The sequence below is a fragment of the Lissotriton helveticus genome, chromosome 1_1 (genome assembly GCF_964261635.1).
Source record: "Lissotriton helveticus chromosome 1_1, aLisHel1.1, whole genome shotgun sequence".
Lineage (NCBI taxonomy): Eukaryota > Metazoa > Chordata > Amphibia > Caudata > Salamandridae > Lissotriton > Lissotriton helveticus.
In genome coordinates, this window is record NC_136057.1 from 1,637,066,079 (window position 1) to 1,637,085,806 (window position 19,728).

At 44.5% G+C, this 19,728-nt stretch overlaps 1 protein-coding gene across 2 annotated transcripts in view; it reads left to right on the forward strand.

Moving 5' to 3' along the window:
- The window catches only part of PPP1R1A (protein phosphatase 1 regulatory inhibitor subunit 1A), a 519,576-nt gene extending 510,988 nt beyond the window's left edge, over positions 1-8,588 (forward strand). For both annotated transcript variants that reach the window (XM_078688653.1, XM_078688644.1), the window contains one exon: positions 2,873-8,588. The gene's annotated coding sequence lies outside the window, so the exon portion shown is untranslated. The remainder of the gene's footprint in view (positions 1-2,872) is intronic.
- The last annotated feature ends 11,140 nt before the right edge of the window (positions 8,589-19,728 follow it).

Here is a 19,728-nt window from a genome sequence, read left to right on the forward strand (position 1 = left end):
TTCCAGATCCACGTCAACCCCAGGACCACCCTCAGAGGCACCCTCATCTACAGACCCCCGGGACCACGCACACAATTCAGCGAGGACATCGCCGACTTCATCAGCCCGCTCGCCCTCCCCTCGGCCGACTACGTCCTCCTCGGGGACCTCAACTTCCACCTGGAGAACATCGACGACCGCAACACCACCACCCTGCTGGAGAACCTCGCAAACCTGGGACTCAAGCAGCTGGTGACCACCCCCACCCACCTCGCCGGACACACACTCGACGCCGTCTTCTCATCCAGCAAAGACATCGCCTTCAGCCACGCCCCAGCCAGGCCGCCGACAACCTCACGAAGTGGATCAGCAACTGCGCGAACGAACTCGCCCCGTTGAGGACCCCGCCCAGCAGACCCGGCAGCAAGAAAACCCCATGGTTCACAGACGAACTCAAGACCTCCAAGAAGGACTGCCGAGCCCTCGAGAAAGTCTGGAGAAGGGAACCAACACCGGACAACATGACCACCCTCAAGCTCGCCACCCGAAAGCACCACCAACTGATCCGCGCCACCAAGAGAACTGCATTCCAGGACCGGCTGGACAACAACGCACACAACTGCAAGGAACTCTTCAACATCGTGAAAGAGCTCTCCAACCCTAGCGCCGGAAACAACGACATCACCCCATCGCAAGACCTCTGCAACTCCCTCGCCTCCTACTTCCACAACAAGATCACGGACATTCACAACAGCTTCAGCATTCAACCATCGCACACAACGACCGCAGCACCGCCGCCCACCACCACCCTCCACGCCTGGACTCCGATCAGCACCGATGACACCGTCCGCATGATGAACTCCATCCACTCCGGATCTCCGACCAACCCCTGCCCTCACCACGTCTTCAACAAGGCCGACGCTGTCATCGCACCCCACCTGCGGGACATCATCAACACCTCCTTCGACACCGCCACCTTCCCGGAGGGCTGGAAACACGCCGAGCTCAGCGCTCTACTTAAGAAACCCACTGCGGACCCCACCGAACTCAAGAATTATCGCCCTATCTCGCTCCTCCCGTTCCCAGCCAAAGTCATCGAGAAGACCGTCAACAAACAGCTGGCCGTCTTCCTCGAGACGAATGGATCCCTCGACCCCTCACAGTCCGGCTTCCGTGCCAACCACAGCACCGAGACCGCCCTCATCGCTGCCACCGATGACATCCGAGCCCTGATGGACAACGGGGAAACAGCGGCCCTCATCCTCCTAGACCTCTCCGCGGCTTTCGACACTGTCTGCCACCGCACCCTAGTGCAGCGCCTCAGCAACGTCGGAATTCAGGGGAAGGCACTGGAATGGATCGTCTCCTTCCTCAACGGAAGAACACAGAGAGTCCGTCTACCACCGTACAAGTCAGAGGCCACCGGAGTCATCTGCGGCGTCCCTCAAGGATCCTCCTTGAGCCCCACCCTCTTCAACATCTACATGAGCCCCCTCGCGACCATCGCACGCCAACACAACCTGAACATCATCTCCTACGCCGATGACACCCAGCTGATCCTCTCCCTGACCAACGACCCCGCCGCCGCCAGAGCCAACCTTCACGAAGGGATGAAAGATGTAGCCGAGTGGATGACGACCAGCCGCCTGAAACTGAACTCAGACAAGACGGAAGTCCTCATCCTGGGTTCCTCGCCCTCCGCCTGGGACGACTCCTGGTGGCCCCCCGCCCTGGGCACCGCACCCAAACGGACAGACCACGCACGCAACCTGGGCTTCATCCTGGACTCCTCCCTCTCCATGACCAGGCAAGTCAACGCCGTCTCCTCGTCATGCTTCAACATCCTGCGCATGCTACGGAAGATCTTCCGTTGGATCCCCACCGAAACCAGGAAGACGGTCACCCAGGCCCTCGTCACCAGCCGACTGGACTACGGCAACGCCCTCTACGCCGGAACCACCGCCAAGCTCCAGAAGAGACTCCAGCGGATCCAGAACGCCTCAGCCAGACTCATCCTCGACATCCCCCGACGCAGCCACATCTCCGGACATCTGAGAGACCTGCACTGGCTCCCCGTCAACAAGAGAATCACCTTCCGTCTCCTCACCCACGCACACAAAGCCCTGCACGATCAAGGCCCGAGCTACCTCAACAACCGCATCAACTTCTACACTCCTAAGCGCCACCTCCGATCAGCCAGTCACGCCCTCGCCGCCGTCCCCCGCATCCGAAGAACGACAACAGGAGGAAGATCCTTCTCCTACCTGGCCGCCAAGACCTGGAACTCCCTCCCGACCGACCTGCGCCTGACCCAAGACCACCTCTCCTTCAGGAAGAAGCTCAAGACCTGGCTGTTCGAGCAGTAGCAGCACCCCCCCCTCCCAAGCGCCTTGAGACCCTCCGGGTGAGTAGTGCGCTCTACAAATGTTAGTGATTGATTGATTGATTGATTGATTGAATTCAGATTACCATCACATCCCAGCGCAATTAACACTCAGTCACCCTTCGTGTATTTGTTCGTGAACTTAAATATACACCACTAATGATCAAGTTCAACTCCTTTGAATTTATTCTACCACAAAAGAAACTGGAGTAAGTGGAGGGAATGTTCTCCTTAAGAGCACAAGACTAATCCTAATATGTAGCAATAACCAATGGCAAATGGATTTTCCTTTAACCTTTTTGGGTAGCGTGCTGCTCCCCTTAAAGCGCTTCAATGCCTTCAACAGCGACGGTGTGCGCTACATAAATGCACTTACAATATTACTATGTAATAAATATCCTAACAATCCCTTCAGCTCGATACCTACATTTCCTAGGTGGTGTTTTAAGCATGCCTCAAAGTCCTGCTCGTTTTCAGCCTGTGTGATTCTCTTCTCTTTCTTTATTATAGGTCTGACGTTATTCGGTCTGCTGCAGTTGTCCTTGAGAGTGGAGCATTTTCGTACAGCTTACATCACACTGAAGAAGATTCTCTGTAGTCCTTTTATGAAAATTATATTTTTTAAAGGAGGAAAACACAACCCACAAAAGCCAGCCGTCAACGCACCCAGGCGTGGTTGTGATATTTTGCTAGCACAAAGGAATCACTGCCTGTAAACACAATGCGCCTTGGCTTTTTCCTTCCCTTTGTCCATTAGTCCTACTCCCCGGTCTGTGTGCTATACCCAGAGAGACAGATCTGCGACTGAGATGAATGCCCACCTCGAGTCCGCAAAGTTTGACCGCAGCTTGAAGAATTTAGCCTTAATTGATGTCATGAGCACCATCTGCAAATATGAATTTAGAAGATGTGTCTAGGCGCGTTGCAACATGAATCCCATTTCCTAGTTGGCAATTAGCAAAATTGACCTTCCTGACCAATACATCCAATTTACTGCTAAAAGAAGATTTAGTAAAGAGAGGAACATGTTATACAATTAAGTTAAATAATAACTTTCTATATTTACGGTATGAAATGTTTGTTTATCGCTTGGACGTATGGCTTTAAAATGGTGTGCCATATAAAACGACGTAGATCAAATCAATTCCGTTTTTCCTCAGTTACTTAAATGCATTCAAGCTTATTATCCAGTCTTGCCTTATTCTTCCAGTGTGAAGATATGGATTTCAAATCATGCAGTGCCTTGGGGCATAAACTTTGAAAATGCAGGTTTGGTCAAACAGTCTTGTGGGTCGGAAGGTGTGATATCTTATCTGTTGGGCCAGCTTAAATCAAATATTATTCTAAACACATTAAATTATGTTATAAAATGTAGTGAGGCTATGAAAACGTCAAACCTTAATTAGAAAAGCAACATGGGTCTATCTCTATCAAAAATGTTAGATGCCTTATTATAATGCAATGGCAATTTGTTTTAACTCCAGAACTTCTCACACACTTACATGGCCTGGTCTTACCTACATAAAGGGCAGGGAGAATTGCAGAATATGTTTGTAGAATTCTGTGCAAGCGGCTAAAGTAGGAAGTAGCATGCCTGTGTTTCGTATTATTGAAAGTGTGGTTTAGGTGTCCAGGGATCATTACTTTGGTGTGATTGCTTTAACTACCAACTGCAAAAATGCTACTGTAAAAAATGAAGCAATCCCTGACACGACTTCTTTCCAAGTCTATTTTAGATACATCTCAACAAGGAGATGTGGAGCTTCAACTCCCGTAAACCGCTATTCAGCTGACTTATGTCCTCCTATCTCAATCATCTACCTTAAAATCATATTCAACTAACCAAAACCTGCCATCAAATGCTGCGATACGTACACAGCTGAAATGTATACTCTGCTGACCATCACCAATTCACTAGCCCTGCCTTCACTTTTGAAGGCAAAGATGGTCATTTTTCACTGTCTGTGACCCCAGATACCTGAAGATGACTTAATACATAGGGGTATATTTACAAGGAAATAGCTCCACCAGAAAGTCAATTTTAGAGACGTTCTGGTGGCGCTATGCCCTTCTCCATATTTACAAAGAAACTCTAAGTCACTTTGAGTGGCTTAACGCCGCTTTGTAAATACGGGCCCTTTGCATGCATCACTTTGCATGAAAGGGGTGTGCAACGGGTGTTGCTGTGGGCGTTCCACCGCAACACCCATTGCTTTTTGACGCTGCCCCAGATTTACAAGGGTGTGTAAATCTGATGCAGCGCCAAAAACTAACGCCATCCAATTGCAGGTGTTAGAATGGCACAACAAGGAGAAATACTTGTATTTCTCTTCGTTTCTGATTTTTCTATTTGTGCTGCAAAGAACAAAACACCATTAATGGTTGTATATGTGCTTCCTGCACATAAGCAGTCATTAAATAATAACAATTTGCTACTTCTATGTGTGCTGTGAATGCAGCACACGTAGAAGTAGCAAATCGTTATTATTTAATGACTGTTTATGTGCAGGAAGATTTCCCTTCCTGCACATAAACAATTATTCCCTGCAGCGCAGGTACCCTTGCACTATTGTGCAAAAGCGCATGTGTTTGCGCTAAGCAGAGTATTTTAGTGCCAGCGCTAGGGAAAACACAGTGGTTTGCCTTATTGTTGTAAATACGGTGCATCCCTGCATTTTGGAAATGTGGGAGAGCGGCACTGCCAAATGTGGCGAAGCTCCGCGCTCCGACATTTCCTTGTAAATATGCCCCTCAGTGTGCACATTAAAAGTTACCAAACATAACAGCCATCCAGTCCTCAGTAACGTTTTAGCACTCAGGATAGAGTTACCCTCTCCAAAATTTGCAATGAATTGATTGTATATCAAGACAGTGTGGGGATGTATCAAAAATCCGCAATAATCTACATGAGTTAGTTGGAAAGAGTGTTAAGGGATGATTTACTAATGCTTGCATGTGAGTTCATGCTGTACAGTGCAATTTTGCACTGCGTTTGTGGGCCTTTATCATGTAGAATAAACAGGGGCAATGCTTTGCATGGCATTGTGCTACACAGGGGTGCCCATGCAACATTTTCGTAATTGTACCCCTCAGTTTGACATGCTTTTCAATAGTTCTTTCAGCAGATTAATTGTCAGGAAAGGATCCCCGCTCTTCTTCAAGTTGAATCTTAATAATGTAATAAAATTACATAAAACTAGAATTCTTCAATAAATGGTGTCAACGAAAATCAGCGACTGATTAAATGGAAGAACTTTGGTCTGAAAAAAATCTTATCTTACGGGCATCTGAAATGCATCTGATTCTTTGTCAAAAACATTTATAGCCTATTGAAGTTTTCACTCTCCATGTCCTTGACCATGAGTGAAAAACTCTGTCAGTTGAGAAGGTATATGGAGGGACTGCCCTGTCTCTTCTAAGTCCTTAAAAACCCCTTAAAACTGGCATGATCGGAATAAAAAAAAAGATGGAGGGATAGAAAGGGTATTGCTGAAATGGGAACTATGGCTCTGCATTTGAAACTTTTCGTTCTGTATGGGTTCAAATCCCCACCTGAGTGTCTTCTGCAGTTGGCCTTTTCTCCTACAATACATAATGCAAACATTGATGGGTATGATTGTTCCCAGTCCACATGGCCCTGGGCACCAGTATTCTTTACCGGTTTTTACATCTGACAAAGCACCAACAGATTAGATCAGCTGGCAAAGGAGCAGGGTGGTCGCATTAAGTACAGCATAGTTCACCAGATGCCTCACACAATGCCAAAATACTTTTTTGAGAATGAAGTACATTCTTTTTGAGCTTTATGAGTGGGGTCATGAAATGTTGTATTTTTGCGTTCCGTTCCCTTAATGTGTTATCCAATAGCCTATCACATAATATTTGTGTTTATGTACTCGAAAAATAACTTACAACAGAAGGAAGAATTCCAACTAGGGTTAATCCTTTTGATGGCGTTTTTCTTCAATGGAAAGCGTGTTTATACTAGGGCTAGACATCCCCTATTTCCCCTTCACTACCATCATTGTTACCTAAGATTCCCATCTTAGTAGTGGTAGCAGATGCAGAAATTTCTACTACAGTGTTATTTTCTCCCACTGGAGAACCTATCATTTAAATTCATGTCTCTAGCAGGGGTGCTGATATAACTATTAGATGTAGCTGTGTAAACATCCTTGCACCATTTTAACACTGTCCCATAACATAGAGACTGTCAAGGTCTTCATGTGAGTGTCACCTGGGATCATTTATAACTATGGTATAAAATGAACAATGTGAGATTACTGATCCCTATATGGCAGCTAGAAACATCAATTTGAGAACCAAGTGAAAGATGTTTCATTTCCCAAATTTAAAAAAAATTATGGGCCTCATTTATGAGGCTGTGCGTCACTTTTACGCCGCCGGTGCGTCACTTTTTTGTGATGCACCAGCAGCGTAAAAAAATGTGCCTTGTTGCACCAAATTTACAAAGTGATGCATCTAGGTAGATGCGTCACTTTGTAACCCCCTGCGCTACATTATACCTACGCCAGGTATAATGTATGCAGGGGGTCGTTCTGACGCAAGAAAGGGTCATAGAAGTGACACAGTGAAATCTATAAGATTTCACTGCGCCACTTCTAGGACACAAATGAGTCAGTTTGTTCCGCCTGCCTCACAGCATGCGTAAGACTGACGCAGGCCCTTTCACATGGGGCTTGCCCCTTGTGAAAGGACACATTGCTGGAGTTGCGTCACTTTTGTGACACTCCAGCAATGCGTCACTTTTGCGCCATACAGATACGTCAGAAATACTGACGTATCTGTAACTCCTTGCGCCATGATGCGTCATACTGTAAATATGATGCTTCATTGGTGTCACAAGGAGGGCGCAGTGAAAAGTGACGCATCGCTGTTTTCACGCAGCGATGCGTCACTTTTCATAAATGAGGCCCAATATGTAGTTTTATGGGCCTTCTTCAGGGGTTGTTTGGTAAGAATATGCATTGGTTCTTCCCCTTCACCTGTTCTTTCCAAACTGCCCTTCCCACACATTCAACCAGAACACAGTACTTTACACGTGGACGGCATGGATGTGTATACCTAACAGACACCATTTATGATAGCATAAGTGTTATGTGTAACCTGCTGCTCACTTACAGGAGTGCATTGAGAAGCAGTCGCCATCTAGGATCACTAATCTCTTCCTTGGGGCATTTAGGATTTTGATGAGGTATATTTAACCACATTCTTGTATCAATGAGCCTCTGTGTATCACAGGTGGACCTGCCTGTGTTTTCCCCTCATTCAAGTATTTAACTGGTGTAGGTAGTCAAGATTGAAATCCTCTGAGGCATCATACAATTTAGGAATATCTGTCTTTGCCTGCAGCCCAAAAAGGGAATACTATGGGGCTATGTGGAAAATATAGTTCAAAGAAAAGAACCATCTTTCTGTAGTTCTGACAGGGTCTTTAAAAGACCTTCACAGCAGCAACCTTTGTACTAAAGTTTCTAAGTTGATGTTTCAAATGACAATCTTGTATTTCTTGGAAATGGGCTAAATTCCTGGCCTCCACAGGTTAGGTGTTTCATTCAAACATCCTGGAATTGTGGTAATTTTCATGGAATGCACTTTGTAATGTTAAAAGAAAGATGCATTATCAGATTGCTAACTGTGGAGGGTCATGTTGAGAAAAAATATATGTAAAGTGGCATTTACATTGAATAATAGTGCCAAACTTTAGAACTTTATTTTTCTCTGATGTCTTCTATAGAAAAGAATGTTACATCATGTCTAAAGCATATAGACTCTTTCCATTGTTTTGCACTTTGTATTAAAATATATGAATTCAATGACTAAAATTATTAAAGCTGTAGTAGCGGTTTGTATCGATTTCGGTTGTTGTACTGCCGCCATATTCTGTACCATGTCCTGCTTTTTATTGGATGCTGTTCCAGGTCTATGGCACAAAGAGCAGTTTATGTGCTGTTCCTTCACAGAATGCATGCAGATTTCCTGACACTCTTCATAAATACTGCCAGAGGCCTGATGATTAAATTACAAGTGACCTTGCACTAAGTAAGATGTCCCCCCAACCCTGTGGGATTCCCTATTTTTTTCTACTGTGAAAGTCTACGATTTTGACAACACAGTCCTTATACTTACTGTTTGACCGAGAAGTATTTAGTTTAATGTTGTAACCAGTTCTGTTATTAAAATGATCTGATATTTCTCTAGACCACTCACATTGTTTATTGTCTCTTTTTTTCAATTTCTCCACCTGTTCTCCATGTAATTTTTTTCAAATGTTTGAGCTTCAATTAGTTTTTATTTGGATATGTCTGGCGAAGTAAATTGTTATAATCCCACAGTAGGGGAGTATTAATGTGACTTTTACACAAGTAATCTCTCTTTGATGTGAACGAATAATTGCGACTTGGAGCAAGGTATATACTGACTAGCCATCCACTAAGAACGAATAGAGAAATGTACAGTCCATCTCCTGATAGTAGGTCAAAATTTGATTCACTTTGCCCTGTTACGGAAAAGAAGAGCTGGGACACTAATAGTTCTATAGATTTGGGAGTCGAATTCCTCTACAAAGAGTACACTATTTTCCAGTTGACACTGAAAAACACAATAGCTAACATTATACCCTATATCCCTCGAACCTTACACAGGGATCACTCACTCTCTACTTTCATATACCATTTTTCTTCACCCTAAGCCATGTCTTACTTTTCTCATCTTTATTTTATTCTTCGGTGAAAATCATAAGACAGTTGACGGAAGAGGTGAACTTTACAGAGCCTTCAAGGAGGAAATACCTGGTGATGGAGTGCATGAGAAAACTAAACTTACATGGAAGTAATTGATACACATTTTGTGCTTTGTTAGTTACAGGATATAAACAACCTTAGGGACCTAAATTAAGCAAAGTACCATCCTTCATGCATCATTGTAAGTCAGTGAAATCCAGATTCATGTTAGTTCGTGTCATTTGAAAAAGTAATTCAACATTATTATTCTGACCATTATTTTCAACTTATTCTTCCAGAGAAAGCAGTTAACAGATTAAACAATATTATAGTATTACAATCTTATACTTAACTATGATCTGGACAACCTCATGCTCATGGTTACCGGCCTAAATGAATCTTCAGCTCTCATTCTTGACATTCTAGTCCCCCGAGTCATGGCATCATCAGACTGGACCATTCAAGCCGTGCCGGTGATGGCCTAGTCTGTATTTACAGATCTACACTTTCTTTGAAACAATCACACGTCCTGTCTCTGCCCTCCTGCAAATAACTCAAGCTCAACATCACCACCAATGACAACTCCAGGTTCTCACTTCACCCGTTTTTACCAGCTGCCTGGTGATAATCACGTTTATCAAACCGATCATGTAGCTTATCTCCTCTAACAAGGAAAATCACTACTACAAGATTTTTTTTTGCTGACTTTAACATTCATTGGAACAACCCAAGTAACCCTCTCGTGAACAATTTCAAATCCTTCCTCCAGGACGTCTTCCCTAGCCAAGCCTACAACAGCCTGACCAATAACAAAGGGGCCGCCTCATATTTAATCATGGTAAAAGAGAACACCATATAAATTGAATCTATCCTACCTTACAACTATACTGACCACCACTTCATCACCTTCCTCATCTCCGAAAAGTCTATCATCTCTAAGGGCCAACCAGTGAAAGCCAAACACTGGTTCTGAGACACTCACAACATTAACCCGTTCACTAAGTCTGCGGTTAGTAACAACATCCTGCTACCTCCCCCCTCTAAGTACAACGTATATGATCTCACTGACCACTACATCAATTCCATGTAAAAATCATGGACACACTTGCACCCAAACAACTAAAAAAATCCAGTCCAAAAGATCCAGCCCCTGATTTACTTGTGACCTTAAGGAGGAACGCCAACACCTCAGACTCGCAGAAAGAGCTTGGAGACATATCCCCTGTCTGTCCAACTTCAGACTTCTAGGATAAAGACGTAGATCCCACACTGAGCGCATCAGGAACTGCAAGACATCTTTCTTCCAAAATCAACTAGACAATGCAGCCAATCGATCAAAAAAACTATTCAAAATGATCAAAAACCAGTTTAACAGCAAAAGTGATACCACTTCCTTCAGACAACAAACTGCAAAACCTTTGCCTTCTTTTTTGCTGAGATAACCAGTATGCTATGAAACGACGTCCACGCAATCCCCCCCTTTTCACCCCACTCCATTTGATCATGAAAACAATGCAATAAACCCCTCCCTCACACCTAAGTCCTGTATGGTCTTGCTTTAAAACCTTCGAGGAAAATGACATCTTAACTCTATTGGCTTCTCTGAAATACTCAAACCATCATCAAAAATACTTTATTTTCATGGGAGATCTGGTGGAGAAAAAATGTTCCCGCATCTACCAATCGCTGGTCACACATTGCTCCTCCTCTCTACAGTCTCTACGCGACTCCTGGGTGAGGGATGTGGGGGACCTAGAAGAGGAAGACTGGCGAGAAGCCCTCGAGGCCCCTAGGGGAGCAGCTATAGCCATGCGCCTGCATTTTATCCAGTTTAAATACCTGCATAGGGCTTACTACACCAGGGAGAGACTGAGGCGGGCGGGTCTGATTGAATCCCCTGCATGCCTGAGATGTGGTCATGAGGTGGGCACTTTCCTACATACGGTGCGGAGCTGTGGTGGTTTGGCTGGATTTTGGACGGGGGTGTGGGACTGCTTGTCTGAGGTACTGGGCTGGGATCTGCCTCGTTCCCCCAAACTAGGGCTTCTTCACATCCTAGAAGGCGTGGGTGGCAATGTATATAAGAGGCACTTACTCTTACTGGGTCTTACAGTTGCAAAGAGGCATGTGGCAAAGGCTTGGAAGGACCCCCGGGCTCCCAAGGTAGTGGTATGGAAGAAGGGCCCTGATTTTTGTATGGGGTTGGAGCGGCCAATCTTCGAAGGCAGGGGCTGCCCTAGGAAACATTACAAAATATGGAAACGATGGGTGGACTACAGGGGTCTAAGGCTGGAACCGCCTGCACAGATAAGAGACACAGAGGGACTGCTGTGAGGGGGGTGGGGGGGCAATATCGTACACACTGTTATAAGTATGCAAACCTTTCAACAGGAATAAAGAGACATTGTGCTGGGGGGGGTCCGGTTTGGGGGGAGGGGGGATGTGGGCCACAAAGGGGGGGTTAGTGGGTGGGGGGCTAGGGGTTATGTCATAAGATGTTATTTGGATCGCTGACTATGCTATGATATACCTACTGTAGTTCCTCCGGGGTACGGAGTGCTGCGTTTTGTGTGCGATCAGTCAATAAAAAGAGTTGTTAAAAAAAAAAAAAAAACTTTATTTCGGCTAACACAATAAGAGCAAATATAAAATCGATAAAAAGTTCCTTAAAATATTTAATCTCCAGTAACGTACATTAGACACTCATGTACATAAAAGCATAGAAGAACATCCTAAAAATATCAAACAACACATGAAATAAATTACCCCCTGGGAAAATATAAACACCAGAGAGAGAGACAGACACATGTTCATTACACTTTTATATAAGGTAGCAGCTAAGGATTTACATTTTAGCACATTGATTTGCTCATTAAAAGAGTAAGCTCTAGCAGCTAACATAAGTAATTAAAATAGTTTACACTATAAGACAGAACAAGTGTGTAAATCACAAAAAATGGGTGCCAGCAAACACAAACACCAAAAAATTCAATAATAGGCATCCAAGTAGGTGCAAAACATAGAATATGGAACACCTGAACACCTGAACACGCACTACCAGGTATTCAAGACTTCACATCACAGGGAGTACCCCTATGTGACATTCAAGGACATTAGGGATGTCCGACTACTGCGGAGCTATACTATATTCGAGCGAATGACACACTCCAATGGAGAAATTTGGCAAATGCACAAACTATTGCTTCTTTTGTTTCCGCTCGCAGCAGCCTGAGGGCAGTGTGGCATTGCCTCACACCCATTTGTCTACCGATAGACATGATCCACCTCTTTCTAGGTCGAATAAACGCAGGACAAAAAAGAAAATAGTGGGAAAGTAACTCACCTGCTTGTAAACAGGCTGGGCAAGAGGGAACTTGGCTGGACTGGCCCTCCCACCTTTGTCAGAATTACATTACAGTTAACCTACTAATTTGGAATTGGAAGCACAATTTCCTAGATAACAGTGCTGCAATATTGTCCAAAAAGGGATCTAACTTACAGCTGTAGTTAAGGGCCATAAAGTCAGCGGTCAAAGGACCTAGACTTGCATCTTGTACCTCTGCACCCCACATGTATGCCCAATGCAGATATTTAAGGTGGGCCTTCGTCAAATTAGGCATTAGTTGCTCCATGTCCCATTTGTTTCCTAAACCTATTTCAATTAGAAGTTACTTCAATGAGGCCAGCCATTTAATCTTTATTCCCTTGTCCAATGGCACAAGCTCTTTAAATGCTCAAAAGGAATTGTCCAAGGCTGGGGTAGTTCTCAATCTACAACAGTACTATAGGAGCCTCATTTACAATATTTTGACGCACTGCAACGCAAAAAGCGTTCCTGCTGCACTGCCATGTGTCAAAAGAAAAGGGCAGTAATTCACTATATCTACAAGATTCCTGTAATTTTCCCCTGCATTGACAGACAATGGGCTGCCAGGCGCCAACACAGGCACCTTTGCACCATGGTACCTGGATTGTAGAGGTGAGTTGTTTGTGCAGGAAGGGACACCTTCCTGCACAAAAACAATCCCAAGAGGTGTTTTCCTCTTTCTAACACAGAAAAAGGAAAAATGAGGAGAAATAAATCTATTTCTCCTTGTTGCTCTTCCCTTTCACCTCCCGGGGAGGTGTAGGAATCTGACACATTCCCAGGTTTTCAAAACCTTAGAAATCTGGGAATGCATCAGGTTCCATGGATGTTGTGTGGGAACACCCACAACAACACGCATGGGACGCCCCTTTCATGCAGAGAAATGCGTGAAAGAGGGCAATATTTAAATTACCATGAAAAGCTAAGCAGGGTGGCTTTACATGGCCTTGTAAATATGGGCAAGTACACTGCGCCTCCGGTGCGTCAAAAATAATGACTCACTGTTGGATCAATGGGCTTGTAAATAAGCCCTTGAATGTCTAAGTTTAGCCTTGTGGGAAATGGATTTTACCCCGGTTTCCCAGTGCCGGGGGATAGTGGGAGTTCTCTTTCTAGATTCATAATAGATCTTAAAAATGTATTCTCCTCGCTGGACAAGGATGCTAGTCCCATGGATAACTCAGCACCAGACAGGGCGCTCCATACTCCCTTAGATTGATAAATATATGGTGCTGGGGAGATCTGCTCAGTTTTAGAAGAGTGGAGAATCCTAAGCACACCCAAGCATGGTGAGCTAAGATAATAGTGATTTTCTTAAATTGGGTGAAGCCAAGACATTTTTTAGGACAACCTAATGCCCAGATAATCAAATTCTGTCACCCTCTCCAAGCAGATGTCTTCCAATTTGATGGACCCCCTAAAGGACCTGTGGGGACTGATGGTAATAAACTTTGTTTTGCCCCGGTTAATCACCAAACCCGTTCCCCTGCAGAACTCTGAAAAACGATCCATCAGGGAGTGAAGGCCAATTAGAGACCAACAATATATCATCTGCAAAGAGAAGCATTGGTGTTTTGCAACCAACTGTGCTTGATGCGTCCCCCTACATTGCTCAATGACACTCACTACATCATCAAAAGAATGGGGGCTAACACGCAACCCTGCTGTACACCACGGTTGAGTCAGTTCCCCTGCTTCCCCCATTAAACTTGTGCCCGAGTGTAGCCGTATTAAAATGTCTGGCTCTCGGAACATAGTCAAATTCTGTCTTTAGATCCACGAAGATAAAATATAGATGATGTTTCTATATGACCACAGTCTCATAGGATATGGTCATAAATTGAAAGACTTGATCGACAACTACAAATATCCCCTCCCTTCCAAACTCCTCAAGGAGTCCATTCAGCTCCTACTCCCACTATTGACTATGACAATCAATGCTTCACTCACCCAAGGCTCCTTATCTGATTGTCTCAACAGTAGCCAGGTTATTCCAATCCTTACAACTACCGCCTAACATCGCAAGTTGGCCAAAGTCTTAGACAAATGTGTGCTCTTACAGCTTTGCACTCACATTAGGCAATTTCAAATCCTTGACCTTTATAAGTCTGGCTTCCGCTCGGGTCACATCCCTGAAACTGCATGGTCTACATTGTCGACGATGCCTTACGCTCAATAGATCAGAATGAATATTGTTTCCTAATCTTACTTGACCTGTCAGCGGCATTCATCATGACACCCCTTTTAAACCTGATAGAACACATGATGGGTCTCTCCGGCATCATGCTAAAGTGGATCCCTTTTTTCCTAACCAACAAATCTCAGCACATCCTGATCAACCACTCAACTCTTTGTTCCCTTTCCTGTATCACTGGGTGTACACCAAGGGTTCTCTCCCCGACATTGTTTAACATTTATACGGAGCCTCTTACTGAAATCATGAAACCCTCCCAAATCTTCTACCACACATATGCGTACCGTACTCAACTCTACATGAAAATCACCTCCCCTGCTGACTTCAATATACTCATCACCTTGACAAAAAAGCATCATTATCTGACTCGCAACCATCTCAAACTCATATAGCCCGTATAGCCTTGGACAAAACCCTCTCCATCCAAAAACACATCAGTGCCATCACTAGAAGAGCTAACCATCAGTTGCATAGTCTCAGAAAACTAAAATCTTTCCTCCCCTTGGCAGACCTCAAAACAGCTTTTCAAGCTCTTGTGTTAATGAAATTAGATTATGGTAGCACTACCCTGGTGGGACTCCCAAAACTTGCACCGCCCAAAAACTTGCATAGCTGAAGGCTTTATTTAATGCAGCAGCTAGTCTCATCACTTGATCAATAAAGCGCCCATATCACTCCCAACCTGCATTCACTGAAATGGCTACTCTATGAGGCCAGGATCCATCTCAAAATTGCATGTATGACCCACAAAGCGCTGCACCACAATACCCCTTTCTACCTGACCATTTCGGGCGGAAACAGACCTTCCAGAAGCACAGGCTCCCTTCTACTTAAGCGACAAAAATAAAAGGAAAACCTACAATCAATCCTTCTCTGGAAGTGCCCCTAAAATCCGGAACTCCCTCCCTACAAAGATCAGATGCAACTCATTCTCATCCATCTTCGGGAAAGAAATAAAAACTGTACTATCCAACAAATTTCTCCCAGACTGAGGCTACCCTCCTCTCCTCATAAGTGACTCTTCCCTACCTATTTGGCTGTTACCTTTGATTCTTGTTACACCTCACCCTTTCACCATGATCTGCAATTTCTCTCTCTTGCGTCTTTCTGCCATTCTTCACTCCGTTCTGTCACCTTCTAGAAAATTTAGAGGCTGGAACGTGCAGAAGCCTAGATTCATGTTGGACTAAGTGTTCTTATTCTCTCTCCTTACCAAATATGCATGCTTGTTGTTATACATTACCTGAAAAGTGCTCTGTCACCCGAAAGGGTCTTGTTTACGCTAAATAAAACACTGAATAAATAAATAATGGGTCTTACTCACTTGGACATCTTTGGCTTGTGAATTTGTCATCATATGCTATTGATCTCACTATTTGTAGTGCTAGTTTTAAACACAGGTAGCCATCTCCAATTCCTTACCTTGAAATGTAATTATTGCTACAGCTATTAAAGTTACTTTTCAGTGGTTTACATTTTTATTTGTAAATACATTTCAGAAACCCTTGGGAACATACAAAACATTTCATGATAGGTCTTGGCGATTGAGCAGAATACATATCTGGGTGCCCAGAGGTATGAAGGGGCAAGACCCACCCAAGGGATACCCTAGAACTCAGTCAACTACATTTAACAGCTAAGCGCTGCGAGTCGCCTATTGATTGCTGCCAATACTTTAAAAACTTTTTAGCTTTATTTTACTTGTAATGCCTTGCCCATGAAGTGTTGTACACTGTTTTAATTGAAGTGATGGTGCGCTTAATGGAATGCTAATTTGATTGCTTTCTGAATTCCGCCTTACCTTGTTTTGCTTTTGGGGATTGTGCAGCGTTACCTGTGCCCCCCCCCCCCCCCGGTCCACCGCAGTCAAGAGCGGACTGTTTGAGTGGAGGGAGGTCACAGGGAAACTCAGCACTCGATCTTTCAACCCACTTCCGGGTTGTGCCACACGCGGCCGCCATCTTTGGGCAAGGGACGCTCTAGTGTTTGCGTTCCCTTCCCAAGGCGGGCCCTTTAAAAGCAGCCTATGGGACTAGCGCGCAGCGGACGCATGCCGGCGGCGCGCCAAAGGCACGCCAAAGGCAAGCCTGTCTGTGCCAGGCCGGGACCCGGGGCCCAAACCCCTGCCCTCTGCAATAGCGCTAGTTTAAAGTTCTCCTCCACCCAGCTGCTTAATCTGCGCCCTAACTTTCATCTTATGTGTGCCTGCCTCGAGACAGAAGATAACTTCCTTGCCTGTCCGGGCTGTAATCTTACATTTAATGCCTACCTGGATGAACCAGGTAAGGCTATTAAGCCTGACTCTACAGTCCAACAGTATGTGCAACTTGCCCTGACACAGAAGCCAACACTTTCGAATAGCTTTTCCTTTTTTAGCATCAACTGTCGTTCTCTCCCCAAACATCAGGCCGATATTTTTGGTCTCTTATTGGACTCACAACCTGATGCCATATTCCTAACGGAGACATGGCTTACCAGTTGTTCAGGGCCTGACCTGGCCAGAGCCCTGCCCCCGAATTACGCCATTGTGAGGAAGGACAGAGAAGCTAGGGTGGGAGGAGCGATCGCCATCATCTTTAAGAACAAGTTTTGTTGTAAATTCGATGAACTATCGTTTCCCGACTGTGAAGCTGCTGCTTTCAAACTCACTTTGACTCCGCAATTTACTTTTTCTGGGATGCTGGTGTATCGCCCTCCAGGCCCGGCTGGCTCATGGGCAACAAAGTTTCCAGATTTTGTTTCCCCTCTGCTGCTTCATTCAACTAATATTTTAGGTGACCTCAACCTCCATCTAGAGCAGAGGTCTTCAAACTTTTTGATGCTGAGACCCCCCGTCAAATTTTTCAGGCTGGAGGACCACCCTCCTGACAAAAATTTCTAGAACTTGGTACTCCTCATCATTGACAAGCATAAACGCCGGCAGTTACCACGGCAAATCATTTTTATGTTGGGGAAATATTATTAAACAGTGTATAGCAAATCAAATGTTTCGGCAGGGACGCTCAACATTCTGCGATTCTGGGCAAATCACTTAATCTCCTCATGCCTAACAAAAATTAATGTGTCCATCTGTAACATAACTGGTGCTCATGTAAAGCGTTCTGATACCTTTGGGTCTAGTTTGCGCTATATAAAACTCCAACCCAAAAAAACCTCCACAAACTGTAATCCTTAAGTGGTTACAATTCAAATAAGCACACATGAAGCTGTGATATTAAAGTCGGTTAGGCTCTGGACCCTGACCATGAACTCTATCCTTCGTGGGCAGGTGTTCTGTTTTTTTCACTTTTTTTCCTCCAAAGGTATTGCAAATATTTGCAGCTGTTGGCTCCTGCTTCACAAATATGCTTGTCGCGGTCTATACCGTGTTGCGTTTCTTGCACTACAACTCTAACGTACACTGTTGGCATGTTTTGTTGCACTCTGTAATTGACATTCAGAATTGGTGTTCATCAGCTTTGGCGCCTTACTCACTTGATAAATGAATAAGTCCGTGAATAAAGCAAGCAGTAATCTTCAAACAGTTTTCTGGGTATTTTACGACTACTAATGGCCAGGTAAGATGTGTGGACTATTACTGAACATGTTTATATAATTTGACTACCAGAGGATAATAATATTTTTTCTTCTCCCATAATGGGCCAATTTGAGTGTGGGTTTATGTTTGCATGAAGCAAATGATATTGCCTGCTCCGTTCTATCCACGTTGAAAAGAAGAGCATTGCTTCCGAGCCATAGCCTCTAAAGACCCACTGATGCAAGATGCGGTGTGCTCTAATAACGACTATAACTGGTAAAGAGACTGTTCATAATGCAGCCAGAATCTATGATGATAATAATGAAGATTAAAATATGAGTGCAGTGGAGGTATGTTCTGAGGCACAGGAGCCTCCATCAACATGTTAACTTTATCAGTGTGTCTTCCATCCACCTTTTGGCTAAGAGTACTCGAACAAAACATTGGGCAAATTTAAATTGAAAAACTTAAAATACCTTCCCCACGATATACATTCAAGCCAATAAATACTATTCAGGCCAAGACATTTCAGTGCAAAGTCCAGTTCACCCCAAGAAGGCCCCTTGGTGCCACTAACAGATAATGGGTGTTTATTTTTACCCAACTCAACAATAATTATTTTATCGACCTGGAAAGGATGGAAGGCAGAGTGAACTCAGTGGAATTCAAATCTGTGACCATGTGTTCAAAGAGAAACTCCTGTAGCATGTACAAAAGTGTACTGAGCCACCAGACCCCGGTCACTGCGATCTTCTAATGCATGATTTTGGAAAAAAGACCCACGTATGCATTGATAGCCCACACATAATTTCAGTCCTTTGCTGTAGTTTGATGTCACCTAGTAACGGCAGAATGATGTTAAAAATTGATTTAAAAGAAATCAAGGGACCACGCAGAACAAGAGAGTAAACAGACTTATGCAGTCAGTGTAAAAGTGGAAGTGAACATAAATAAACTGTATTTTTGTAATGTAGCCTTTGGAAATGGCATAGTTTGAAATAAAAAAGGCGAGGTGTGTGTGTGTGTATGTCTGATGGGTGAAAAGCAGGACATGGTGGATGAGGAGGAATGAGGGGGGAAGAGGCAGCTGACTCACCAGCACTTCAAAGCTTTGGTTGCCTTGGGAAACAGCAAGGCGATCAGATATCAGGAGCAGCCACGAGGAAGAGGTGCGAGGAAAGAAAAGGCACGGAAAGGGCACCAGCTGTAACTACACACAGCAGCAGCAACAATGAGGACGTCCAGGAAAGGCAACAGGGTGCAAGGCAGCGAACAAAAAAATAATGATGCACTCTATGTTCATTCCACAGGTGCATAGTCGTGACCCCAGCTCCCGGCATTTCCTGGTGTGTGCATCCTGAAGTCTCTCTGATTGGAGGACAGCCATGGATGACGTTATATTCTTTTATCCTCCAATCAGAGAGCACATTGACACGCATTATTCGGAATCCAAAACGCAAACGTTTTGCATTCCGGATCCAGGCAGTTCCAGGAAGGAGCGCGACCCCCTTTGAATGAGTCCACACCCCCCCGGGGGTCGCGCCC